This window comes from Oryctolagus cuniculus, chromosome 4, assembly GCF_051225735.1.
Source record: "Oryctolagus cuniculus isolate XC-2025 breed Fujian yellow rabbit chromosome 4, ASM5122573v1, whole genome shotgun sequence".
NCBI lineage: Eukaryota > Metazoa > Chordata > Mammalia > Lagomorpha > Leporidae > Oryctolagus > Oryctolagus cuniculus.
This window is the reverse complement of record NC_142870.1, coordinates 97,865,248-97,891,196: the sequence shown is the minus strand read 5'-3', so window position 1 is coordinate 97,891,196 and position 25,949 is coordinate 97,865,248. Positions and strand designations below refer to the sequence as shown.

The window sequence follows — 25,949 nt, the reverse complement described above, 5'->3', positions numbered from 1 at the left end:
TTATCTTTTGGTAGTCAACAGAATTTTTTTGTTCTAAAATATCAAGGGAAATGATGAGAAATCATGTTTTCTATCTATTTGATCATCTATTCATTTTTTCAGTTTAGAAAATTGGCCTTAAAGAGAGGATGGGAGGTTAAGAGTAAATCAATCCAATTTTTCAAAACAGTATATTTTCCTCACCAGAAAAAAAAAAAGTGGCTTTAAATGCACAAGGATAGAAGTAGCATTTGGCTATCTTTCCTTGACAAGATCCAGGGCTTTTCCGTAACATTAAAACACATTTACAGTAGGTTTAGATTCAAGAGTAGGGTTTAAAGTCCCTGTTCATCAATGTGTCATAGAGGATGAGTGTGACACGTGCATAATAGCATTTATGTAAGCACTTTTGGAAGGAGCAGGGGAACCTGTAGTAGTATGGAAGTTAAATAATTTAAGGATGTTTTCAACTAGCAAGAGCACCTACTCAAAATAAGTTGGCAACTCCACGTTCAGAATCTATGTTGTTGCTCTAATGTTCAGGAACAGTTAAGGAAGGAAAGAGAATCTCAAGGTCACTGAGAACAGTCTTTAGAGTATTCTTACAGGGCTTATCTGTGCTCACATGCCTAATTTTTTTCCAAGTGCAAAGAATGGCTACTTGCTTGAGACAGGCCCAGTGCCATCCTTTATTCAAGTTCCTTTATACTCCTCTTTTTAAAGAAGCTGTCAAGTTCTTTTTTTGCAGCTGACAGGAAAGGCCAAATCTGTGGTACAGGAAAGGAGGCGCAAAAAGAAACTTTTTTGTGTTGATGTTTTACTAAGTGAGCTAAGGAGAATTTTAGAATCATGTAATTTACTCTGGAGGCATTTACTGTACATAGCTATAGTGATGGTAATTTCTTTCATTGTTGAAGTGAAAAGATAACCATCAATCAGTTGTCAATTGGTCAATTGCAGAAGTGATGAAAAGAAGCTGGTAGGAACAATCACTTCTGTGGCTACCTAGACCATTTGGAGGCATAAGAAAAGTATGGCAACTGGATTGTATTCTAAGAAGGAATTGGAGCAGATTTTCACAAAGGTTAATAGGCATAAGTTCTTTGTGAAGAATGGCTTTGCAATTATGCATAACTAGAAAATGCATTTAAAAAATGAAAAACTTAAAGACATGGGAGTTAAAAAGTAAAAGATATTTATTAAACCAGATAGCAGTTAAGTAAGCCCCCAAAATCTTGGATTTCATTGCATTCTTAATGTAGGAACAAATACAGCTTACTAATAACCCAACATATGTATCTTGTAACAGATTAATAAAAATTACTTTGTATTCACAACTTTGTTCATGGGTACCTTGCAACTAATAACTTTCCCAGTATTTATCACAAGGAATAAGAAAGTCCAAGTTAATTTTGAATAATTTTGAATATATGTTTATAAGCAAACATCTATTTTTTTAAAAAAGGAACTGTTAAAAACCTATAAAAGCTCACATAAAGGTTAAGATAAGAATAAATTTAAAAATCATGAACTTGCATCAAGGCAAATGGCACTTTGGGACTTGGTGCTATAAGCAAGGTTTCATTTTAATTTATCCTATTTTCCTAAGAATGACAATGTCAGTGATTTATTCTGAGAGAGTTCCCCCCACACACTGTGATTTTTTTTTTTTTACTGTGGTAGGTAATAAAAAGGATTACAGGCCCCCAGAAGGATGAGATATCATCAGTTTGTAATCCAGCCCATGGTTTCCTAGATACCGTATTGTCTATTCTGTTCCGCTATGTGAAAAATGTTGAATATCAACAATGGGTTTCAGTGCTGTATTGTTGAGTTTTGTATGAACTAATCTAGCTTCACTAAAAAAAAAAAAAAATAGAAAGAAAGAAAGAAAAGAAAAGAAAGAAGAAAAAAAAGAAAAGAAAAAAAAAAGAACCAGAGCTTTGGACAAAAGTCTATAGCCAGTGCATCTGAAACTCCCCTTGCACAAGGGCTGACTGTAGCTGGGAGAAGACATTTTACTCATTTGCTCTCTCCTTTCATACGGTCAGCTGGTCCCTCTTCTCAGGTGTAGATCCTTAGCCTAATTTCACTAATTTTGATACTCTGATGAGGAAAGTCCCAGGACTTATCAGCTGGGACAGGCCCCACTTTCGAGACAGCTCTGTTCAGTATGTGGAAGGTAAGCTATCTGCACAACTTGTCTGCTCTCGTGTGCTGGCCTAGCTCTCAAACTTCGCAGCGTCTCACTTATTTTTAACTTTCACTTTTTTCTCTCTTTTCTTCTTTTGGAGAAAGAAAGCCTGGCAGGTTTCTCCGGAAAAGTGGCCATCCATGGAATGAATGAAATGTTCTCTTTCTATCCCAGTAAGTAATTGACTTGTAACTAAAAATTGAACTGGCTGCTATGTCAACAGCAATGCGAGCTGCTGCTGGCACAGGTGTTGCTTACTCTTTAGCCTGGAAAGAAAAGGGGCTTAACCTGTGATTAAATTTCAAGTCAATTGACCTCAACATGATAGTACATAATTCTCACTTGCCGACCGAATGGCCTGAGTTCTCGATTTGACCCTGGTTCTGGCGATTTTAATGTTTGGTGTAGCTGAAGCTGGGGTCGCTCTTTTGGTTAGAAATACAGTGGGTGGAGAACAGTTCAAAGTAAATAACAAATGGTGATCAGCCGACTAAGCCTTTGATACAGTGCTCTGTGTATTTTTTTTAATGCATTAAGTCTGAGTTCATGTAAATTATTATTCAAACTTTTATTTTTAAAAATATGGATTCATGAACAGCAATTTTATTAGCTGCTAGGAATACACATTAAGTCCAAATCAGTGAATTGCAAGCAGGAATTTTGATGTTAAGTGCTTTCGATTGCTTAACTTCGATTATGTAACATATCATAGGTTAAGTGTGCCTTACAATGTAATGTTTTTTTGAGCCCTAGGAATGAGGTAGCAGCATCATTTTTTCCTAGTTTCTACAAATGAAACAAAAGTCTGTTTATGTTTAGCAAGACAACCCTTTTTGACTTTTGGAAACAAACCTATATCTGCTTTTCAGCGGTAGAATAAAAATCAATGACATCTAAAATTACCAATTACACTTGAAGCTATTCTCCATTCACTTTATGTGAGACAGTTGCATGCTAGGAATTGGTGTGTAAGACGCGAGCAGCCATGGATTGTTGTGGTTTTTTTTTTCCTCTTATCTTGCTTTTTAACCTGGGAATCAGAAGAACCTGCTGCTGATGCTTGCTTAACCCTGCTTTTAGTGCCAGGCTGTGACTAACTCTCTGAGAAGCCATTTCTGACCCTCTGCTTGCAATGGTGAGCCTGAATTTTTCCCCTTCCTTGCCCATCACTGTCAGTCAATTATAGGATTGAACTGAACCAGAAAATCTGGTACAGTCTGGTAATTAGTACAAAGGGTTTCCAGTCTAGTGTAAAGACAGAGATGCAAGAGCCCCAGCAGTCACAGAAATCGTTTTGATTGGCCATGGACATTGCCTTTTAGTGCTGCTTGGTGACTTCCTAAAGATATTGCCTCCTACCCTACAGGTCTTCTCCTCCAAGTACATTATGGGTCTTTTTTTAAAGTCACGGGTGTGTGTGTGCGTGTGTGTGTGTGTGTGTGTGTGTGTTTCCTTTTTTAGATCCAACTTCTCCCATTTTTACTCTGTCATTTTTGCCTATCAAACAGACACATTTTGACTTACCCAACAAAGAACCAAGTTATCAACACTCACAGAAACTGACATTTTTAATTCAGGCTTCATTATGTCTTTGGATTATGACAGTGAAGTACAAAGACATTTTAAGGGTTTTTTCAGTAGTTTTTAAAATCCAGCATTGGGATGTTTATCTTTCTTTGGTATTCATATTTCCCTTTCTACCTTTATTCTCAGTAATATATAATTAGCATTATCAAAGCCATCAGCTATTATCCTTTCTGACTTTTGACCTTTATTTTTTTAATAAGCCTTAAGCTAGCATTCTCTAAAATAAGAAAAGCCCCACAAGAGATTTTAATGACATATTTTAGGGTAATTGAAACAATGAAACATTTAAAAACATGAATCCCTTTTAAATATCAACACTACATTATTAGACAAGTATTGGGTCTTGTAATAAAACAATAGTAATAAAATAAATTTCACAAAAAATTATTTTGTAAGTCAAACTTGCATTTGATGACGAGTGCAATTTTATGGTGTGTATTTTATCATTCATTTCTAACCACTTTGTGGGAGTTTTGGCTTATTATCAATGCTATTTTTGGATAACTTTTTGCATAAGTAAACATCCTCTTAGATTTAAAGGACTCATTAGTCACATATCAAATACAGTGAAAGCATTTGTTAACTTGTCAATGTAACAAATAGCTATCCCCCCAAAAGATAGCTGTATGGATACTTAAGGGCAAATTTAATGCCTGACACCCTAAGCAAAATTGCAAAAAGCAGCAGTGTCCAAAGTAAGAGAAGCAAAAGAAAGCACAAGATTTTTTTCTTCCAAGATTGCTATCTTTAGAACAGTCTGCATCATGATTTTGGTAGTAATGCACGTGCGTTGTGAATCTTCCAAGAGATCCTTAATTTACTCACATTTTAATGCAGCTTTAAATACCTGTTTTATCATATATACAGTCCTAACAGAAGTAGTTCCATTACCATGTCTGTTACTGATTTTTACATGTCTGACTTTGCTATTAAATTTCAAAAAGGTTAATATTGCTTTTGTAACCCTGTCATGAGTAATGGATTTTCCCAGTAAACATGTCATAATTGCAAAGGCTATTCAAGAAGCAATGTTTCCGTTGAAATAGTTTTGTATTCATTTCTCTATTGTTTATTAACCATAATATCATGTAGTGCTTTGAAAAGAATACGCATATTTATGTAATTAACACTTTTTGTCTTTAGCAAAATCTTGCCCATTAAAAACTAAGAGGGTCTTAGGAAACTATATAAATAGTCAACTTTTCAGAGATAATATTTACATTCAATTTTAACTTGCCATCAAGTTTTTCTGTTGAAATGTATCCTAAAACCTGAGGAAAGATTATATTCTGGTGATATCTTTTATTTTGTATTTTGATCTAAAATATACATTGAAATTCAAAAGGTGCTCGCCATGTGTTATGTGATAGTGTTCTATGTTCTTTAATAGCGGACTGCTGTGTGCATCTATAAAATTACAGGGGTTCTCAGGCTTTAAGATAGACATGAATGTTCTTTTCTATTTCAGTCTTACTCTTCGAAGCAAGAGTAAAACTTGGAAACCCTAAAGATTGTGAGGGCTCGTGGATTTCACACTGGTTTCCCTGAGCTCTTAGGCTCCTAGCAAACACTGAGGACTGTAGAGGGTGAGAGGCCGGATACCCTCTTGCCCCCACCGAGACCAGAGCATCTCTGATGCTTTTTGCTATGTACATGAAAAGTCCATGTGTTTACCTATGAGAATCCCATGCTGGGAGGGAAAAGACCAAAAATTACTGAACGAGGCCATCTAATAGATAATAAAAGCAGGGTACATCCAAGATTGCGCACTGAGTCAGTGACAGTGTCAGTTTCGTAACTGGGTCTTTTGCCTCTAGTCCCAGGCTCACTCTACTAAACTACCAAAAACTTGATTTACACAGTCATGGTAGTTATGAATAGACATCCCCAACCATATTACTCCAAATTTGCACCGAGAGATCCAGAGCCCTATGTCCAGAATCAGATACTTACTGAGGATACAGTATGTAAGTGGTGACTGCAATTCAGTGACATTGTAGACTGAAAATCCAGCCCTTTATTTGACAATACTGTTAATTCTGCATGTATTGTTGTGGTCATTAGGTAAAACATTGATTTATCTTACTTAATAATAAAGTAATATTTTGAAGGTATTTTAAAATTGTGGTTAAAAAAACCCACATAACATAAAATTTACCAGCTTCATTATTTTGAAGTGAGCAGTTTAGTAATGTTAACTTGGGGATGTGTTTCCCAGTTGAGAACAAAAAAATATATAACTTAAATACAAAAGATATAAAATAAGAGGAAATAAAGTTGAATTGAGATGTTAATTTTTCCCAAAACGTGTTTTATGGAACACTGTTTCCACTAGCTATGTCAGGCAGAAGGGTAACATGGGCAGATGATTTTGGGAAATGTGGCATGCTTGTGTCATTCTCTGGGAAATTCACAGTACAAATTTGTACTTGAGAAACTGAAAAGTCCCAAAGATTTCTTTGAACTCTGTATAATTTAAGGTATTGTAGACAAGTTTTCCCTAAGTTTCCCCACCTTTTTTGCGAAACAAATCTGTGTTTATTCTTCAAAGCTAATATTTTATTGAATACACTTTAGGAAATCCTCTTCTACTCGAACATTTACAGATGCTTAAAAAAAAAAACTTGTGAAATAATGTTGGTGCTGTTTATGTTATGCATATAATAATGGCTCTGTGTTTACCAATTCTTGATCTTCATTTTGTGGGTAGTAAATTTCGCTATTTCAACCATTCAACAAATATTTAGGCACAATGGTAAGCACGGGGAATACATTAATGAGTAAATCAGTCAAAACCCCTGAGGTCTCCGAGTTCACACATCAGGAAAGAAGTCACTGCAAGTATTCTGGGGCTTGGAGGGTAGGAGCAGTGAGGAGAGAGAGGAACAGACAGACAATGTGGTCTCTTTCTGACATTCATAGCTTCTCTGGATATGCTTGTTTTGTTTTTCCTAATTTTAAAATAAGAGAAGTGAGCAAGGGGGTGGGGAGAAGCTGAACACCCTTCCAGAAGGTAGCTCATGATATTTCCCTGAGATCTCCTTATGCCCAGAAATCAGATCTATGCTAGTTCTCTGGTAATCTATAGACTGCCTTCTACCATTTAAACAGGAGGGACATCGGAAGAAAAGGAAAGAAGAAGAAGGAGAAAGGGCAGCAACGAGGAAAGAAAAGGGAAAAGGAAATGCAGCATTTCCTGGTCTCTCCTCCTGTGACTCCATGGCCACTGGTGTGCGGCCTTCCATGCAGGGAGACTCAGGTGTCCAGAAGGCCTTGTTTGCTCAAAAATCTGCATAGCAGCAATGTCTTGCTCGTAGGGCGAAGAGCATCTTTAGTCAGATTCCACTCTTGGTGGTAAGGATAGGTCCCACCTCTGCCAGGGCCTCTCTGACCAGTTGTCCTGCCTACTCTATCTGGCTCTGACCTTTAGGATGTGTCTCTCCAACAATGGAAAAGACATCCCCATGGACATGGCAACCGCATGGCTCTAACATCTTTTCCAACCCTAGAACCCCTACATAAAAATAGAAGGCATGCTCCTGCCAAAAGAAGCTCTTGACAGGGTGAGGAAGAGCATTATCTTCCTATTGGAGAGCTCTCCAGCATCTCTCTCGTATGGACATGTGAATGATGTGAGTGCTAATTCCTGTACACACTACTTGTAAATGAATATCGTAGGTGTCTGGTCTTGAGCTATCAAAATTTCAGAAGCAGGAAAGATTGAAAACCTTGAAAGACTGGGCCAGGGGTGCAGAAGGAAGACCTTGTGCCACCTGTGGTTTCTTGACTGCATTTGCTGTCATGTATGTGCCACAGGTAAGTTCTGGAAACCCAGCCTCAATCCTCTGGGACTTTGCAACTTAATTTTATTCTCTCCCTCTTGCTCCTTCCAATATTTCTTTCAATGAGAACAAAATGAAATAAGATCATGGTCAGAATACTGTGAGGAAAAGAACTTAGAAAAGAACTTGGGATTTTCAAGTTAAAATTAAGAGCTGTGTTAGTCTATTTCCTTCTTCTGGTTAGCTGGGAATCGGTTTTCCAATCCATTCTCCTCTCTGTTGTGTGCCTTTTGATAAACACTAGGCCACGCAGTACTTGCCTCTTCAGTTCCTTTTAATTAACTTTTGAAATCAATTATGATTATTTGTATGGATTCCTGTTCTTTCTTGCCATCAAATCTGTGTGGCTTATTTTTTTTATTTACACACCACTACCCACTGCTGTGAATTAACAAGAACAAAAAATCTGCACTCTTCCCTTCCACCTCTTGAACTGGAGAAACAGTTAGCTAATAAGAGGCTAAATGAGCCTTAGAGTATAGAGACGCTGGAATCCTTAAATTATTTAAATTGAAAAATGGCTGGTTTTACAATCAGAAAAACTCAAGTGGACTATAAGCCCCTACTTGATTGTTCCCCTTATCTGGATGATCTTGTAATGACAGCTGGAGTTATCTGCCATCAGCATCTCTGTCCACAAAAGCTTCTACTCTCTCTCTGCTCAACTCTTCAGCAGCCCTGGGGAGTAGGAGCTGCTTCAGGGGAGAGGGCCCTAGAGGATTGGAAACTTTATTAAAATGCAAAGCCGTCTGTAGTGACATAAAAGCTCAGTAAAGAGTAATGGATCTAAAATCACAGAACCAGAAATTATCTGCAGACTTAAAAACTGAGATTTCATATACTCTTGGCCAGGGTCAATGTAAAATAAATAGCTGCGTAAAATGAGGAGCAAGAGACGGAAGGAAAGGAAAACATCATCACGTTTCAGCCTCAGTTGTGCAGCAAATGCCATCTGTGTCAGGCAGGGCCTTGCAGAAATCTGTCTCAGGAGCGACCCAGTGGAAGGAATTACGGGAAGTCAGGTTGACTGCTTGGACGGGTTAGGGAAAATATCCCCAAGCATTCCTGGTTTTCTCTTGATTCATTCTTGGACTCTCATCCATGAATTTTCTGAAACTCGCTGAAAAGAAAGTATTAGCAGTAGGTGATAATAACAGCCAACCTATCACTCTTTGACATGAAGGCTGAGTGTGGCCTTCCATTTCAATTGCAATGACAATGAGGAATCTCATCCACAAAAGATCCATGTTAAATGTATTTGCCCAATTTGATCCACTGAATTAGAAAATTACAAAATAAGATGTTAACTCATTACACTCAAAGGACTCCACATATATTACTCACTAATAAGTTGAAATGTTGAAATAAAATTTAGGTCTCTAAAATAACGAATCACTAAGTAATTTGTTTCAAACAAGGAAAATTAGTAGCAGAATTAAGAACAGTATCCAGGGTATTTCAATTTGAGTGTACTAAATTCTTTATAAGTCCCTCTTCTTTTATTTTACATAAAAATTTCTTAATAGAAAAAAATGACTACACACACAAAAGTCATAAATAATATTGAAAATAATTTGGTGCTCTTTAAGAGGCAAAGTGGTACGTTCCCTTCTGCACTTCATCATCACCACACAACTGCCCACCCACACCATGTAATGAGATCTTCCTACATTTCTCCTTACCCCCAACCCCTTCTCCAAGCCTCATCTTCAAGCCTCATTTTTCTCTCCTGCTCAGAAACTTTGAAGAAAAAGAAATTAGCACCAGACTAAGTTACCTAACTGTAATTTCTTTTTACATGGAACTAGCAAATTCAGTTAGCAGTTGAAAAAGTCAAGTGAGATACCCATTCATTCGTCTTCAGCAGAAAACACTAACGTTATTGGTGAGACCATAAGTACCCCAAATATCAGGAGAACCCCTCACACACATATAACACTGTGAATCTTATTTTTCCTAAAGTTTGTATTTAAATTTGACATGTTTAGAAACTGATTTTTAATGATGACAAAGAAATGGATAGGATTGTTAAAGACTTTTTTTTTTCAATTTTAAGTTCAGAGGTAACTTAAGGTGTGACTTGTAAACAACTTGCTTCCCCAATGTAAGAAAACAAGGTCCTTTATGTCCCCCTAAAAGAGATGGAAAACCAGAACACAGAGAGGCCGCTTTGTCTGGCTCTTCCCTCCACCCCCCATTAGTATGCATTGCTGCAAACTTGAGGCCCAATGAAGAACTTCTTTGACTTGGGAAGCTGGTTTTTGCAAAACCCCAAGCTTTGTTCCCTAGGTACACCCATGTCAAATGGCAGTCCCCCAGAGTAGTTGTAACTCCACCATGTTCTCCCACTCAAGAATGTGTACTGAGGAATGAGTGACTGAGAGCAATATTATTACAAGGATAACCTTGAATTTGCTGTGATTAATTCTTAAATATTTTGTCCAAACACCCTTAGAGCTTTATTATTATTTCACATTTCTTGCCACATACCTCAATCAGGGCTCATCATGGCATACCAATCTCATGAAACTGAAGTTGTGAAATATCCATTTAATGAAACTGACAACCAAACTGGCAAAGCTGTGAAATGATAGGATGCCCTTAGATGCCTGGAGCTAACCCGAGGTCCTCAAGTTCCCTCTAACTTACCACTGGCTCTTAGGACTATTTCAACAAATAACAGAAGCTCTTCTCCTTCCAGCCTCACAGGCCCTTGCAGCAGGTCAGTCCAACAGTGTTGTATTTCCAGGGCTGGACAGGACAGAGTGTGTCTACCTTAAACTAGTCTCTCCAAAATCGTCAGATACCGAAATATTCTTAAGGACATGAAATTAATTCGTTATGCCAGAACTAAATTTCTGTCTTTTCACTGATTGTATTATTGGTATGTGTTAGCATGGACTTTACATTGAAAACAAAATTATTTTTTAAATCTTTATTGTTCAAACTCCAGTGATTCTCTGGATAGCATTTAGAAAGCCAGATACTGACACCTCGTTTCAGACAAGTTTAATCAGAACTATGGTTATCTTCTTAGAATGGACCCTATGAATTACATGAAATCTATTCTTTTTATTAATAAAAATGTTTGCAAAGCTAAAAAATAATAATAATAATAATTTTTGATGATAGGACCCAGGCATTTTTAATGCTCCACAGGTGATTCCAAAATTCAGCCAACATTGAGAATCACTGGTCGGAGAAAGAGCGAGAGGCTGGGGGAGGGAGGGGAGGGCTCAGTTTAAGGAGAGATTAGAAAATTTTAGTTATGCGATTATAACTGGTGCAATTTTGATTTGTCAACCTGACATTCTGAGAGCTTCCAACGACCACTAGAGATGAGCCAGAGACATTCCCAGCCAGCTGCCCTCCTGCTTCTGCGCATCTGTCCTTGGAGGACTTAGAACCTCATGAACTAAAAGCAAAAAGAAAGCTGTGACTTCTCTGTGACTGCAGGATGCTCAGCTCTCTGATAAAGTCCGGGAAACTTAGTCCCACATGGCTCGAGGGAAGCTCCAAAGGGACTGGAGCTTTACTCCTCCCTTCTTCCAAGTAGGCAGAAGAGTCCTAGGTCTACTCCAAATTTCGCAAGAATAGGCAGCTACAGACAAAAACTTAAAATACTACGGAGTGTGCACTGTGGGCAAAGTGTTAACTTACTGCTTACGATAACCCCTGTGAGGCAGGTATTAAATGTGCCCCCATTTCACAGATGAAACAGTAACATAAGAAAGCTGTCCAAGGTCATACAATTAATGTGTGCCTAAACCTGGACTCTTTACTCTAAGACAGATGGAAAACTGACCAAGGGTCACCCTGGCTATTCATGGACAGCTGTCTATGTCAAAAGAATCTTCTATTGTTTAGACAGAGAATCAAATTAGTATGCTAATTGTGTTCTTTGCTGGTTACATGTAAGCAAAGCATTATACTCACAGACGTGGAAAGAACCTTAGTATTCAGACATCAGTATGGCATTTGTCCTCTTTTGAAACGTCACCACTAGTTCTCATAACCAATTTGAGTGGACATTAGTTTCTTTCATTAAAAAAGCAAAGTTGGAATAGCCAAGAGAACCCACATATGCATCTAGGCTCAAGCTTACACAGAAGCTTTGAAAGCAGGGTACAATTCCCTCTTAGGCCACTTCTGAAAATGGGAATTCTCTGGAATAAGTAATGATAGAAAGGAAAAAAATTTTGTATGTTCTCCTCCAAAGTTCTAAAACATGATGATGTAAATGGGATTTGGCATCAACTCCAAAGAGCTGCAGCCATCAGTTTCATACTTTGTAAACTTTTTCTCAACTTAGAAATTGCTATTTACCTAAGGAAGCAGCTAAGGTAGAAGCAACCATGAATCAGTCTGAAGAAAGCAGTTTTTATTGTGTATTTATTTGCCAAACATTGCCTTGTGTCTCTTAGGTGCCCGGCACTATTCTTCCAGCTCTTTCATTTTTGCCGCTTTCCCAACTTACTGGCACTCTTTGTCCCTCTTCCACTCAGGCTCCCAGCATTCCCTGTGCCACTATCCTCTGGGTCAAAGCTCCTCTCAGATACTTCATTTCTTTGAAAGTGAAAGTGAGTGATGACAGCTGAAAAAAAAAAAGTTATGATGTCCAGGGTGCTGTGCACCATGACGGCTGGGCCAGTGATGCTCTTGCGGAGTCATTACCAGCTTGTGGTTCCCTGGAGACAGAGGAAGGCTCCTCCAGTCCTGCTACTCCCGCGGCAGCCGGCTGCTTCCCAAAGTCGGGTCTGTGCCTTTTCATGTTTTTATCCCAAGTGTTTGGCATGGTGACTAGCACAGTTGGAACTAAATAATGAAGGAAGCCCTGGCCTGAGGACAACAAATCTCAAGAATAAAGAAGCCCTAACACACATGAATGGGAAATGTTGGCTTCATTTCCAACCAAACCAGCATGGGGAGGTTAGGTGAAAGCATTAAGAGGCAAAATCCTAGTGTCATCATTTGAATTCCTCTGGAAGTCAGTGTCAGTTTTGGGAGATTTCTAGAGCTTCCTGTTAGCTTTAAGAGCTGCATGTCTGGTTTTACTTTGTAGCTCTGTTCCATTTCAATGTGTTGCATTTGAGTTTCATTTAAATTAGGATTAGAAAGTTAAGGAACCATTCCAAAATATTTATTGAGCACCTATTGTATACCAGGAATGCTGCTAGGAACTGTGGATATGGCAGCATAAAACCCAGTTGCTGCCCTCATGTTACTTAGATTCTGCTTAAAGGAACTGACATGAAGACATTATATAATTCAGTATTTCACTGGAGTCATATTAAGTGCTACAAAGGAAAAGTGCAGGATATTAAGTAGGCATGTAACAGTAAGATATGATCTAACACAGGTGATCCAACAGATTAAAAAAAAAACTAAGCTGATGGCATGAATGGGAGCTGACCACGCAGAGAATTTATGAAAGCAATGGACAGTAACATGTGATGCACCACAGCTAATCCTCAGATCAGTCTTCCTGCTAAGAATTGTTCTGGTTCCTTTTCTTGATGATGTTCGTGGAGAAGACATTTTAAGGTCTTCATGACAGTTGCCAAGTCAACACTGTAAATTCATGTACAAGAAGGAAATCATTTCCATAGATGTCAGCAACTTTACAAGATGCACACAGTATGTTACGACCTCTTCCATTCCTGCTCTCTGTGCTCCCACCCAGGTCCTGAGCAGAAAGACCAGCTGATATGAACGCCCAGCCTGTTTACCCCATCAGTATGCTCTAGGCCAGCAGCTTTCAACTTCAGGAATGTCCACACAGCACTTTCTATTGGGCTGTGTCTAGAAACCTTGGGAGAAAGGAAAGGAGTTAGGAACAAGGAATTAAGTCAAGCAACAGAAAACACCAGAGAGAACCTGGTCTGTGTAAGGAATACTTTAACCATCCCGATACCCACTTCCTTTCTACTGAACCAGTACTTTGCAAGTCCAAAAAAGACACACTTTCCTCAGCTTGTCATGTTGTTTTGTGCATTAACTTCCCTTGGCCCCCTTCTTGAGCTAATTAAATTCTTGTTCCTAAAAACTCAGTTCTGGCATCTTATCCTCCTACTCCACTATCCCAATCTAATTTAGATATGTCTCCTTTGTGCTCTCATAGCTTGCTGCACATTTATATCTTATCACAACTATATAATAATAATTGATTTACTTATCGAGCTCATCTGCTTCTTAAGGGAGAGAGATCCTTAAGGGCAAGGCTCATGTTTTAATCGTTTTTATATCCCTGGTTGCTAGTCCAGGACTTAAAAAAGAATCCATTGAATGAACTGATGTTCATGCATGATGCTTATTTTTTTCTTAGTCCCTGGAGAGATATGGAATCTTAGATTTTGTATATCCAGCAAACAAGGCTAGTTTTGTATGTAGGAAATTTTTTTCTTTATTTTTTTATTTTATTTAAGTTATACAAGTTTCATATATTTCATATATACAGATTTAGGAACATAGTTGACATTTGCCAGTCTGAAATTCTTCTCCATTTATAGATAAGCCTATTAGAATTTCCTTAACTAGGCTATTGCTCCATAGCCTTCCTTTGAAAAGCTCTTAAGAACCAAACAGACCAGGATACACAGTCCTACTGACCAATACATCCATAAGAACAAGATTGCGGAAGTCTGATCTTCTAGACGGTGCATTTAAAATACTTTCCATGTTCCATATTAAAAATGGCATAATCTCTAAAATATAAGCAAGAATGAAGAAACTATGCCTCGGAGATTATTTGCCAACTAGGTACTACTTAGATATTTAATTATGAGAAAAGGAAAGGATGCATTAATAAAGGAACAGTTGAACCAGTGTTACGGTGCAGTGGCAGAGCTACCGCTTGCATCTTATATCAAGTGCTGGTTCAAGTCCCAGCTGCTTGCTTCCAATACAGCTAATGCCCCCTGGGAAGGTAATGCAAAATGGCCCAAGAATTTTGGCCACTCATGTAGGAGATCAGGATAGAGTTCTTAGCTCCCAGCTTCAGTCTGGCCAAGAGCTGGTTGCTGTTGTGGCCATTTAGGGAGTGAACCAGTGGATAGAAGCATACTCACTCTCCCGCTCTCTCGCTCTCGCTCGCTTGCTCTCTGTTTGTCTCTCTCACTCCCTCTCTTCTCCTGTTGCTCTTCCTTTCAAATAAATAAATTTTTTTCTAATAAAAGAGGAGAGAAAAAGGAATTATTGACTATATGGGAAACATAAGGCAATCCACAGAAATCATCAAGTCTTAAGTTAGAATATGGATTCATCAAACATGAAAAATAAAGGCTATTGGAAGAGTATATTTTCTGACCCAACAGGACTCATATACCATTCAAAATAGTTAAAAACAGAAGAGTATGTTTTAAAAAAAGCCATTTAGAAGAAGCCAAAGTTTGAGGTTTGAAGCAAAAGCCTTTGTTCTCACTCTTTCCCCTCATAGCCCTCCCCTCACTCACACACAATCACCACTGTCGCATAAACTCAAGTCAAACCGTCTTGTCTACTGCTTTTTCCTGAAATAACTGATTTGGAAGAGAGAAAGTGAAAGCTGATAGCAGAGTAAGACAGAGTTCTCTCCCGCTGAAGTTCACGTCCTTCCATCTCTGCCTGTCATCCTCCCAAGCAGGCATAAATGCCACTCCTGTCTGAACACTGATTTTGGTCCATGGTAGCCCCAACTAATAGCCCCCTTCCTCTGCACGACCAGTGCTTGCCTCGCCTCTGCATTCGCACAGATTCCCCATCTTTTCTGAGGATTCTGGTTAGTTGCCTATCTCAGTTCTTCCCCTAGAATGGGATCTATGAAAGAGGACCTGCCTCTCCTTGCTATTTATCTTCCACTCACCCTCTCTTCCTCCTCCATTCCTAACTCAGTGCCTGGCAGACGTAGGAATTCAGGAAATGTCTCTTGGCTGGAAAAAGGGAAGAAGAAAAGAGGACGGAAGTTTATTTCTGAAGAAACAAACAATTGTCTTTTTTCTTCAAAGTATTTTCCCTTTATCAAGTCAGGGAGCAGGGGCAGGAGTTTGATGCAGTAGCCTCTCAGGATACCTGCATCCCATGCCAGAGCCCCTGGGTTCCAATCCTGGCTCCACTCTCCAATCTGGTTTCCTGCTACAGCACACCCTGGGCAGCAGCAGGTGGATGGCTTAGGTGGCTGGGTCCCTGCTCCACACAGACTGGATTAAGTTGTGGGCTCCTGGCTTTAGTGTGGCCCAGCTCTGGTTGTTGCAATCATTTAAGGAGTGAAAAGGCAGGTGGGAGATCTTTCTCTGTGTGTCTTGATCTGTCTCTCTGTCTTTCAAATAAATAAAAATGAATCAAAAATAAAATAAGATCAGGGGCAGCCGTTTTCCCCCTGGATGCTAGGGCGTGTGCCCTTGAACACCTTACTTTGGCAAAGAGCCCACATTCTTTCTGCAGCCAGCTGAGTCATTTTCAGTTCCTTTGAGGCTCGTTCATGCTTCTCCCCTTTATTGACACATTAACATTTCACGGTGAGTGGGTCCTGTTCTGCTGGCAGCCCCTGCAGCCCCACACCCCTAAGCTGTCCTCACTCCGCTGGGTCCCAATTGAGCCCTTCATCCCCCTGCTCCTCTGGCAGCACAGGAGCTGTGTATTTGCTGTTGCCATGCCTGAGTGTGGATGATTGACAACATGAAGCAGGCTCATTGCAGAGTTTCTCTTCTGCGTTCTTTTCAAAAACATATAGATTGGTTTTCAGAAAAAGAGAAAAATGTAAATAATGAAACAACTGGACAGATCTAAAATCTGCCTAATTTGATACCATGTCAAAATCCTTCACTTTTCATTTTTCTTAAATACCAATACAGCTTTTGCCTCTATGTTATCTGTCATAGTGACTCCTGATGAGTTTCTACTTTGATCTTGTTTTGGGGTCATCAATGGGTAGCAGCCCCTCAAAAATAGTAATAATCTGTGAGCAGAATTAGTAATTAATAGTCCAGCGTCTCAAAACCCATGGCATGCAAGAGTTGCTGTTTATTGGCTTCCAAAAAGAAATCACATACACGCACGCAAAATTATTTGTTACAAGGTTAGCATTTCAAGATTTACCTTTGTGCCTTAGGTCCTTAGTAGGTGCTCAATAACTCCCTGCTGGCAGACTGATTAGTTTTAGTAGCTCCCTGTTATTTCCAAAAAGACAGCATTTTCCAGACTTTTTGATCCACAATGAAACATACGTTTTCTTAAAGCTGTGGAAATAGAATAATTCATATTGCGTGGTTATTTATTACCAGCCAGACCCTCATCTTGCTCTACGGGGCTCTGATAATCACCTATTTCAGAAGCCATTAGCCTTCAGTGTGTTGTAAAGCACTCTCCACTACAGCGTGTCTATGCCTTTGTATTCGGAAGGGAGGAATGGTGTGTACTGAAGGGACAGACCTCTGTTGACCAAGTAGGAAAGTCTTTGATGCACAAATAGTGCATTAAACTGCTTTTATTTGATAGTGTTGAAATTAAACAGTGTCTGGAATCCCTGCCCAGGTGTGGGAACATATAAGACCTTTGAGAATCTATACATTAATTCGAATGCCTAATATTACTGAAACACAGGCATCTGAGAAAAATACACATGGAAAGAATGTAGTAATCAAGGCTCAGGCACAGACAGGAGACAGCAGGGGCCGGATTTAACTTATTGATTTTTAGAACAGCTGTTTTTTTTTTAAGAAAAAAAAGGGTGGCGAAATATTGCTTTTACTGTTTTCAGATAATAATGACTGTTGTTGCAAATTATAAAATTTAATTAGCTATATAAATGCCAGAGGAACAAATAGTGTGCTATTGTCTTGCTATCTTTCCAGAAATTAGTCTTTTAAAATAAATTTGCCATATTAATCATCTAAAAATATTTTTGATCACTGAATTAATAGTTTGCAGCCTGTTTTCAGGTACTCATTGCCATAGGTGATTGCTTCTTAATTACTACATGGGCTCTCCCTATTCACTCATATTAATTCATGTTTTCTGGCACAGTCCCAAAAGGCAGCCTTGCCCTATATCTTCTAATTACTTCTATAATTGAATTTGCCCACTTTTTCTAACCTATTTTTTAAACTGACTGTGTTTGTTCATGGTTTATTGTGTCTTTTTTGTGTCAGTTCTCTGCAAGCAGAATGTACATTGATTCTTTCCTCGTTTCTCATTAATTTTCAAGAGCTTTGCTGCATGTCTGTTTCTTCAGTCTGTCAGACCTATTGCTAGACCAAAAAAAAAAAAAAAAAAGACTTATTATTAAAGGTTAGGTAAAATAGACTGAAGTTAATTAATTCATTAGTAACTCTGAGCCAATTACCGGAGCCTTCTCTTATTTATATACTTGTTAACAAGACAGAAACGCGGAAAGCCAATTATGGGCACCTGTCCTCCAGAAGTTCGGCAGAGCCAGAGGCTTAGGCACTTACAGATGCCTTCCCAAAAAATGCAATTGATACATCGGATTGTGAAATCGCTTTTTTAAAAAATTGTTGGCAAGCTCTCTGTTCCATTCTGTCCATTAAAAAAATATAGTTACAGGTGTTTCCCCCATTCGGATAGCTTTTAAATTGTCCGCCATTCCTGAATGCTCCTAAAATCTTCCTGAGGAGTGTTGCTTAGCCTTAGAGCAATCGCAACACTAAAGGAAATTTGACATCTTTTCTGATTTTCATTATTCTCTCCTTGTCCAAGCTTCTCATTCTTGAAACGAGTTCCTTGATTTGCAGATCTCACATAATGTATAGCCCTTTAAAATATGTTCTAGTTGATTTTTATTGAACAGACCAAAGCTTTGCAGCACGTAGATAGGCAGCTTTTACTAGATTTTTTCCTGAGGGCCAGTATGAAAAACTTTAACTGTCCCACACAAACTACCTGCACAGCACATATACAGAGTCTTCAAAAAGTTCTCAGGAAATCTTACTGTGAAAAACCTAAGCATGGTGTCATTTTTTTTTTTTTTTGCACCAAAATAAACTTAAATTTAATTTCATTTTTCCACAAACTTTTTGAAGACTCCTCATGCTATGTTTATTACTTCTCCTCCCCTCCCTCAGAAATATTTTGTTAACTTCACAGGGGTTCGGAGAGAGGGAGGATGGGTGATGGATCAGTCTTTCAGTTATCTCTATTCCCTTCATATGTTTGAGTCAGCATGGCGCCAACAACCCAACAAAGAGCCAATTGACGCTAATGTTTCAATAAATGGACTGGTTGTTTGAATTAAAGCCAATTTGAGTTATGCTTTTCTTTTTTTCGCTTTTTTAATACCATATGGACATGGGTTGCCATCATTAAGTGATGCCAAAATAATGTCACAGTCACTGCTGCCTAGCTTTTTAGTTTTCCCTCAGTCCCAAGAATATTAAACTTTAATAAACTATTTTATAGTAGAATAACGACAAAGCATTATAGAGCAGAAACAAAATCTCAGCAGATGATTCTCGGACGATCAAAGGAAAAAAGCTAGAGCGTGTGTAGCCCAGCTAACCCGAGCAGCGGCCTGAGTACGACTGCCAGCCTCATGGAACACCATGCTTCTGAGTGTCCAGGCTCTCCCATCCACGCGTCCCTCGCTGCTCTGCCTTAGAATGACGTGGGCGCTTTCCTCTGCTCAGTGGTCAGCTAACTGAGGACAGTAACTGTGTTTCGTGCACTTTGTAGCCCCAGAACTTCAGCGCAGTGCCTGGCAAATGGTAAACAAATGTCAAGAGAATTAGGGATGAGGAGGCCTAATCTCTTTAACTTGTTGTGTCTAACCTCCCTGCCTGCCTGAGCTAGCTAAAGAATCACTTGCTTGAAATCCATTAATGTATCTTTATTTTCTGTGGTAACTGCAAAGAATTGCTAACAAATGTTTCATTATTAATGCATTATGTAGGTTTCTCTGCTCCAGGATTTCAAAATCTATATTAATATTTCATCAAATGAACTGGTTTTCATTTTTCTTAAGTTCCTACATGCTATTTTTGTGTGGCTTTACCAACCTTGGGCGTGTCACTTTGGGCCGAGACCACACAGGCCCTGGTTGCTTTCCCGCTTGGATGTGGAACGCAGTCTATGGGATTTCAGCAGCACCTGTGTGAATCACAAATATGCTCTCCTGAATCCACGGGGCTTTCCCCCACTAGCCTTCTGCCCTTGCTTCAGTAGAGTGGGTTTTCCTTCAGCTAACACTGTGTATTGTCCTTGACTTTCTTATTTTAAATAGAATTTTATTTATTTGAAAGGGAGAAAGAGGGGAGAGAGAGAGAAAGATCTTTCATCTGCTGGTTTATTCCCTAAATGTCTGCAACAGTCAGGGCTGGACCAGGCCAAAGCCAAGAGTCTGGAACTCAGTCTGGGTCTTCTGCATGGGAGGCAGGGTCCCAGCTGGCTGAGCCATCACTGCATTTCAGGATGCACATTAGCAGGAAGCTGGAATCAGGAGCCAGGCTGGGACTCAATCCAAGGGGTTTCTTAAGGTGTTTATAGCCATGTCTCCTGATAGTAGTGCTCCTTGTGTTTAGAATGTGTTTCCTGTGCAAGCTCTGTTCATGGATACCATTTGATTTGATTCTTTTTTTTTAAAGATGTATTATTTTATTTATTTGAAAGGCAGAATTTCAGAGAGGCAGAGGCAGAGAGAGAGAGAGAGAGAGAGAGAGAGAGAGAGAGAGAGATGGTCACAGCGGTCGGAGCTGGGCCCATCCAAAGCCAGGAGTCAGGAGCTTCTTTCTTGTGTGTGCAGGGGCCCAAGGACTTGGGCTATCTTCCACTGATCTCCCAAGCCAAAGCAGAGAACTAGACTGGAAGTGGAGCAGCTGGAATTCAAGCCGGTGCCTATATGGGATGCTGACAATGCAGCCGGCAGCTTTACCCACTACGTCACAGCACCGGCTCCTTAATTTAATTCTTATAAGCCAAGTATTCTGCAGGTGAGGAAACTAAAATTCAGAGAAGTTAAGTAAGTCAGCCAAGGCCACACAGCTAGGTTACTCTCAGTCTTTAAATTCTCTGCCTGTGTGCCTCCCTATGAGAACAACACCCAGGAGTTGTCTTTTCTTCAGTGCCTTGCCTTTTGTGTAAGGACACTACTGCATATACTGTCCTAACAGCTAGATTTGTAGGCTACTGAATGAGTTTCCTAGCGATTAGTTACTAGGGTCCTTATAAGGAAGACAGTGCAGCCCAGTGTAATGCTTCTCAAACTGAAGTGCATGTAGGATCCTGTGAAAACGTGGAGTCTGCTTCATAGGGCTGCATTTCTCATGAGCTCTCAGGTGACCGGGGGGTGGGGGTGGGGGGGGGGGGCTCGCTCACCAGGAGGAGTGATGTCTGGTGCAGGGCTCTGGAGCTGGACACACTAGATTCCAGTACTGGCCCTTCTGTTTGCTGACTGTGACCTGGAGCAAGCGATGGAGCCCCTCTGAGTCTTCACTTCTTCATGTTTAAAGTGAGGATCCTAATACGCCTCGTACTCACCACAAGGCAAAACTAATAGTCAGGAAATGGCTTGCGGGGATGGGCCTGCCTTCACTACACACTGCTGCCTGATGGATCTCCCTCCAAGGAGATCTTCCCCACGATCCCCGCCATCTAGTGCATTACATCCAAACCCCTGCTCTGGAACCTGAAGCCCACGATGTGACAGCCACAGTTCCCACCGCAGCTCCATCCCTCCCTTGCCCTTCTGTGTAAGGAACACACCGGGCTTCCTGTTTCCTCTTGCCCATTCACCTTGTCCTACCCGACCCTTCATCACGTCTATGGAAATTCTCCCTCCTTTTCAGTGTCCTTTCTCCCGGGCAGGCTCTGACGGGAAGCATTTTTGCTGCTCTCCACCCCCTCACTCCCGACAAACTCGCACATACATCTAGGTAGGTCTCTCTAGTATTTGAATCCTCCTAATTCTGTTTATATCTCTGTGTGGGTTTGCTTTATTTCGGTCTTTCTTCTACCTTATATTCGAGCTATTTCTGCAGTGCCTCGTCTCCTGCTAGGGTCTGAGTTGCATGAAGATGCAGGGCATGGTCGGGTAGCACAGTGGTAAGAACCTGCATACTTAGCGTGCAATTCAGCTCTGCTATTTGCCGGCATGGTTGCCTTGAATCGTTCTCCCAACTGATCTGACTGGGTTGTTCTCATCTTTCAAGTGGGAGCTGAGTAATACCTAACTTGCAATAACCGGGAATAAACCTCATATAAAAATACCTCACACTGTATCCAGCACTTAGGAAGGGCTCCTGTCAGTAAAAATGAATGGATTAGAACTGACTGTTTAATCCCAACACAACCCAGACATTCATTCTAGTTGTGTTAGCAACTGGACCCAAGCCCAGACTTGCAATTTGTGTGAGCATTTTAACAGTTTCTTTTCCAGTTGTATTTGTGTCAGTGTTAAGCCTTATCAGATTATTCCATATTTAGCCCTCTTGAAATCAAAGCATATTTGTTGATCTAACTCCTATGAGAATAAAGTGATATAAAAAGGCACACGTCTTAAAAGCTTGAGTTTGAATCCAAATTACCACTCTCTAGTGGTTTCCTTAACCTTCTCAAACTATGATAATCTCAGAAACTGGATTTCAGATGTTTTCCACATTTTAGATTTTTAAAATAATTTTAAAAAGAAGGAAACTTGAAAATATTTACAGAAATAAATAGCACATTAATTCTGTAGCTCAAAGACACTAACAATGGCATTGTGGATGAAGGTAATAATGTTAAATACTTTTTAAAATAGAAATTATATATATTTACCCTTGAGAATTTCAGTGTTTAGTTTATTTTAACAATTTCTCAGGAACAGTAATTTTTTAAAAGATTCTAATAGACTAAGTTTAAAAACAGCCAAATTTAACAAACTATACCACTGTTTAGCTTAACCTTTTGGGGAACAAAATACTTAAATTTTTCTTTTTAATTGGAAGTTTAATGTTGCCAATGCAACCTAAGTTAACTCAATGCCTTGTGATGGATCCAAGTTGCATCGAAACTGAGGACAGTGAGAGCCAAAGTCACAGCTAGAATCAGTATGTTGTTTTGTTGGTGTGGGTAGAGACAGTTTTCTAAAAAAAAAGAAAAAGAAAAAGAAAGAAAGAAAGAAAGAAAGAAAGAAAGAAAGAAAGAAAGAAAGAAAGAAAGAAAGAAAGAAAGAAAGAAAGAAAGAAAGAAAAGGAAAATGGGGCAAACCTTGTTTTAATCAGGAGTATATGGAAAGAAAATTAAGTGCCTATATTAAAACCTATTCTTTCAGACTACCAATGACATTTTTCCTTAGCCTCAAGAGACCATCATAAAACTTGGCTCACAGTGCTTTCAGAACAGGAACTGAAGTTGTGTACCGTGCATGTATAGTCCTACGCAAGAGGAAAGCAATGTTTAAAGCTGCTGTCGTCTCCAGGAAAAAAAAAAAGAAAAAAAAAACACTGGGATTCTAAGTCGAGTATGTATGCATTTTCTGTTTTTCTGTCTTGTGGGTTTTTATTGCTAAAAATATTTTTATGAAATTGTGCTGTGCTTCTTTAAGCTTCGTGTGGTCTTGTTTGCTCACTCTCAAATCTCAGACCACGACATCGTTACAAAACATCTTGAGTTATTAAAAGTAAAAGAAATTGTATTCTGTTTGCAAACTGAACAGCAGGCCAAGCAATGTCTTCAGAAACAAATATCTCATTCTATATAAAAGAAAAAAAATGTTCTTTTCATTATAAGCTAGAATGAGGACTGATTCCAGGACAAAGAGACAGAAACTGTCTCCTGAAAACCATGATGTTGAATCTGTTTACAGAGAGGAAAATGAGGGAGAGCTAGGCTTGTTTCTCTTGGCCTGTTTGGCCACTGTAAACCATCTTACTGAATGCTCAAATCTTAAAGAATCACTTTGGGATTTAAGTTACCAGTCTGCAGGGTGCTGATGATCAAGTTAACAACAGCAAAGTGGTATTTCATTTTACCGTATACAGAATAGACATAGATTGAGACATACTCCATCAAATGGTGAGGAGCATGCACCTGGGTGTGAGCACAGGCTCTACCATTTGCTAACCATATGACTTTGGACAATTTAACAGCAGCAAGTCTGTTTTCTCATCGGTAATATGGCAATTCTATCATATTTCATCCGAGTTAACATGCATTCACATTTTAGCATCTCTAATATCGGAATGTATCTTACAACTGATGTATCTTGGTTAATTGGAAACACTTTTTGCTCTCTTACTAGTATAGAAATTAGTTTGTAATTTATAGGCTATCACATTTGAAATTCAATTAAACATAATATGTACCTCTTAGAGTTGTTTTGAGATACAGTGCTGTAAAACCTTATGCCCTGAACCTGACCCACAGAAGACTCTCAGCAAATAATATATGTTAAGATTGCACTGTCTGGTTTTTGTAAATGCTGGCATTTTCATCTCTTGTTAGTCATAACTACTGTTTGCCAATATTTGAAGTTCAGTCCTTTGCAAAACCTTGGGTTTCAACCATCCGCTTACTGAGCTGTTCACCAAATTTCCTCTGATTTCTCTGGAGTGAAGATATTGATGCTAACGGCTTCATATGGAACATAGGCTTGTGATAGGCTTTGTGAATGTCCATACTGACTCGTCTTTGTCAGGTTGCAGTGTCTATAGACAACAACAAGAGTCAGTAGTGAGCTTCAATTGTGCTTCAACAGTTCCGGGTCATAGACAGTGCCACCAAGTTGAGAGGGAACAGCATGCAAAAGTATTTAAAGAGCGTAGATTCTGGAGCCAAACTGGCTGGGTTCAAGTTCTGGGCTTTTCTCCTCCCAAGTCGTGTAACCTTGCCCTGATAACTTAACCTCTCTGTGTTCACCATTTCTTCATAGGATTCTTGTGAGAATTAAATTAGCTAATATACTTAAAGTACTTGTACACAAAAGATGCTGTGTAAGTTTGCCATTGTTAGAGAAAATATACACTTTTTGTGTTTAAGTTCCTTAAAAGGGTCTGGGTTTTCTGATACTGGGAATACTGATAAAAGTAATATTCTTGTAAATTTACTTTCTTTTTTTCAAAATAAAAGATTTATTTATTTATTTGAAAGGCAGAGTTACAGAGAGGCAGAGGCAGAGAAAGAGAGAGAGAGGTCTTTCATCCGCTGGTTCACACCCCAGATGGCCACATAGGCCGGAGCTGCAGAGGCCCAAGCACTTGGGCCATCTTCTACTGCTTTCCCAGGCCATAGCAGAGAGCTGGATTGGAAGTGAAGCAGCTGGAACTTGAACCCGTGCCCATATGGGATGCCGGCACTGCAGGTGGCAGCTTTTACCCTTTACGTCACAGAGCCGGCCCCTAGTAAATTTACTTTCTAAGCAGATGTTCTTACTGTAATTCTGACTATTAGAGGCTTCTATCATATAAAATATATAACAGGAGCAGGCATTTGACCTACCCATTAAGATGGAGTGCCTATGTTCAAGTCCTGGCTGCCCTCCAAATTCCTGCTTCTTACTAATGCACACCTGAGAGACAGCAGGTGACGGCTCAAGTAGTGGATCCCTGCCACCCACATGGGAGACCAGAACTGAGTCCAGACCCCCCGCTGCAGATGGTATAGGCATTTCAGGAGTGAACCAGCTGGTAGAAGTGCTTTCTCTGTCTCTCTTCCTCTCTGCTTCTCAAGTAAATAAATAAATCACTTTTTAAAAAATGAATAAAACTCATTGTAAAAAACAACATTTTTTAAACTAAAAAACTTAAATGTGTAACCTGCAAGCAGTGCTGTGGAGATATGTGGGATCATGTGACATAGCTTTCAGAACTGGTCAGCAGAGCCCATGAGAGTATTTTAGGCATGGAAAGCCAAGACACTCTGGGGGAAAAAAAAAAAAGAAGACCTAAATGAAAGATCTCTGCAAGTGAGATCACAGTGGAAAGAACGGGGCCATCAAAGAAGGAGGTACCTTTATCTGAAGGGAGGAAGGAACTTGCACTCTGACCAAGACCCTGTCTGAATAAGATCCAAGTGAGCAAACTCAAAAGGCTTCCATAGCCTTGGCAACTCATGACTAGAGCCTAGGGAGATCACTGACGCCATAAACAAGAGTGTCAAATTGTTAAGTCAACAACAGGAGTCACTGTGTACTTACTCCTCATGTGGGATCTGTCCTTAATGTGTTGTCCAATGTGAAGTAATGCTGTAACTAGTACTGAAACAGTATTTTACACTCTGTGTTTCTGTATGGGTGCAAACTGATGAAATCTTTACTTAATATATACTGAATTGATCTTCTGTATATAAAGATAATTGAAAATGAATCTTGATGAGAATGGAATGGGAGAGGGAGCCGGAGATGGGAGGGGTGCGAGTGGGAGGGAAGTTATGGGGGAGGGAAA

At 39.5% G+C, this 25,949-nt stretch overlaps 1 long non-coding RNA gene across 7 annotated transcripts in view; it reads left to right on the top strand.

Moving 5' to 3' along the window:
* Nucleotides 1-23,029, top strand: part of LOC149127058 (uncharacterized) — a 692,486-nt gene extending 669,457 nt beyond the window's left edge. Inside the window, exons 1-3 of one of the 7 annotated variants that reach the window (XR_016232530.1) lie at nt 1,797-2,161; nt 2,278-2,346; nt 22,841-23,029. This is a non-coding gene — a long non-coding RNA (uncharacterized LOC149127058). Of the gene's footprint in view, nt 1-1,796; nt 2,162-2,273; nt 2,347-12,107; nt 12,242-22,840 lie in introns of those variants that run through there. The other 6 variants (XR_016232535.1, XR_016232531.1, XR_016232533.1 and 3 more) reach the window with 6 other exon arrangements.
* Nucleotides 23,030-25,949: the final 2,920 nt, after the last annotated feature.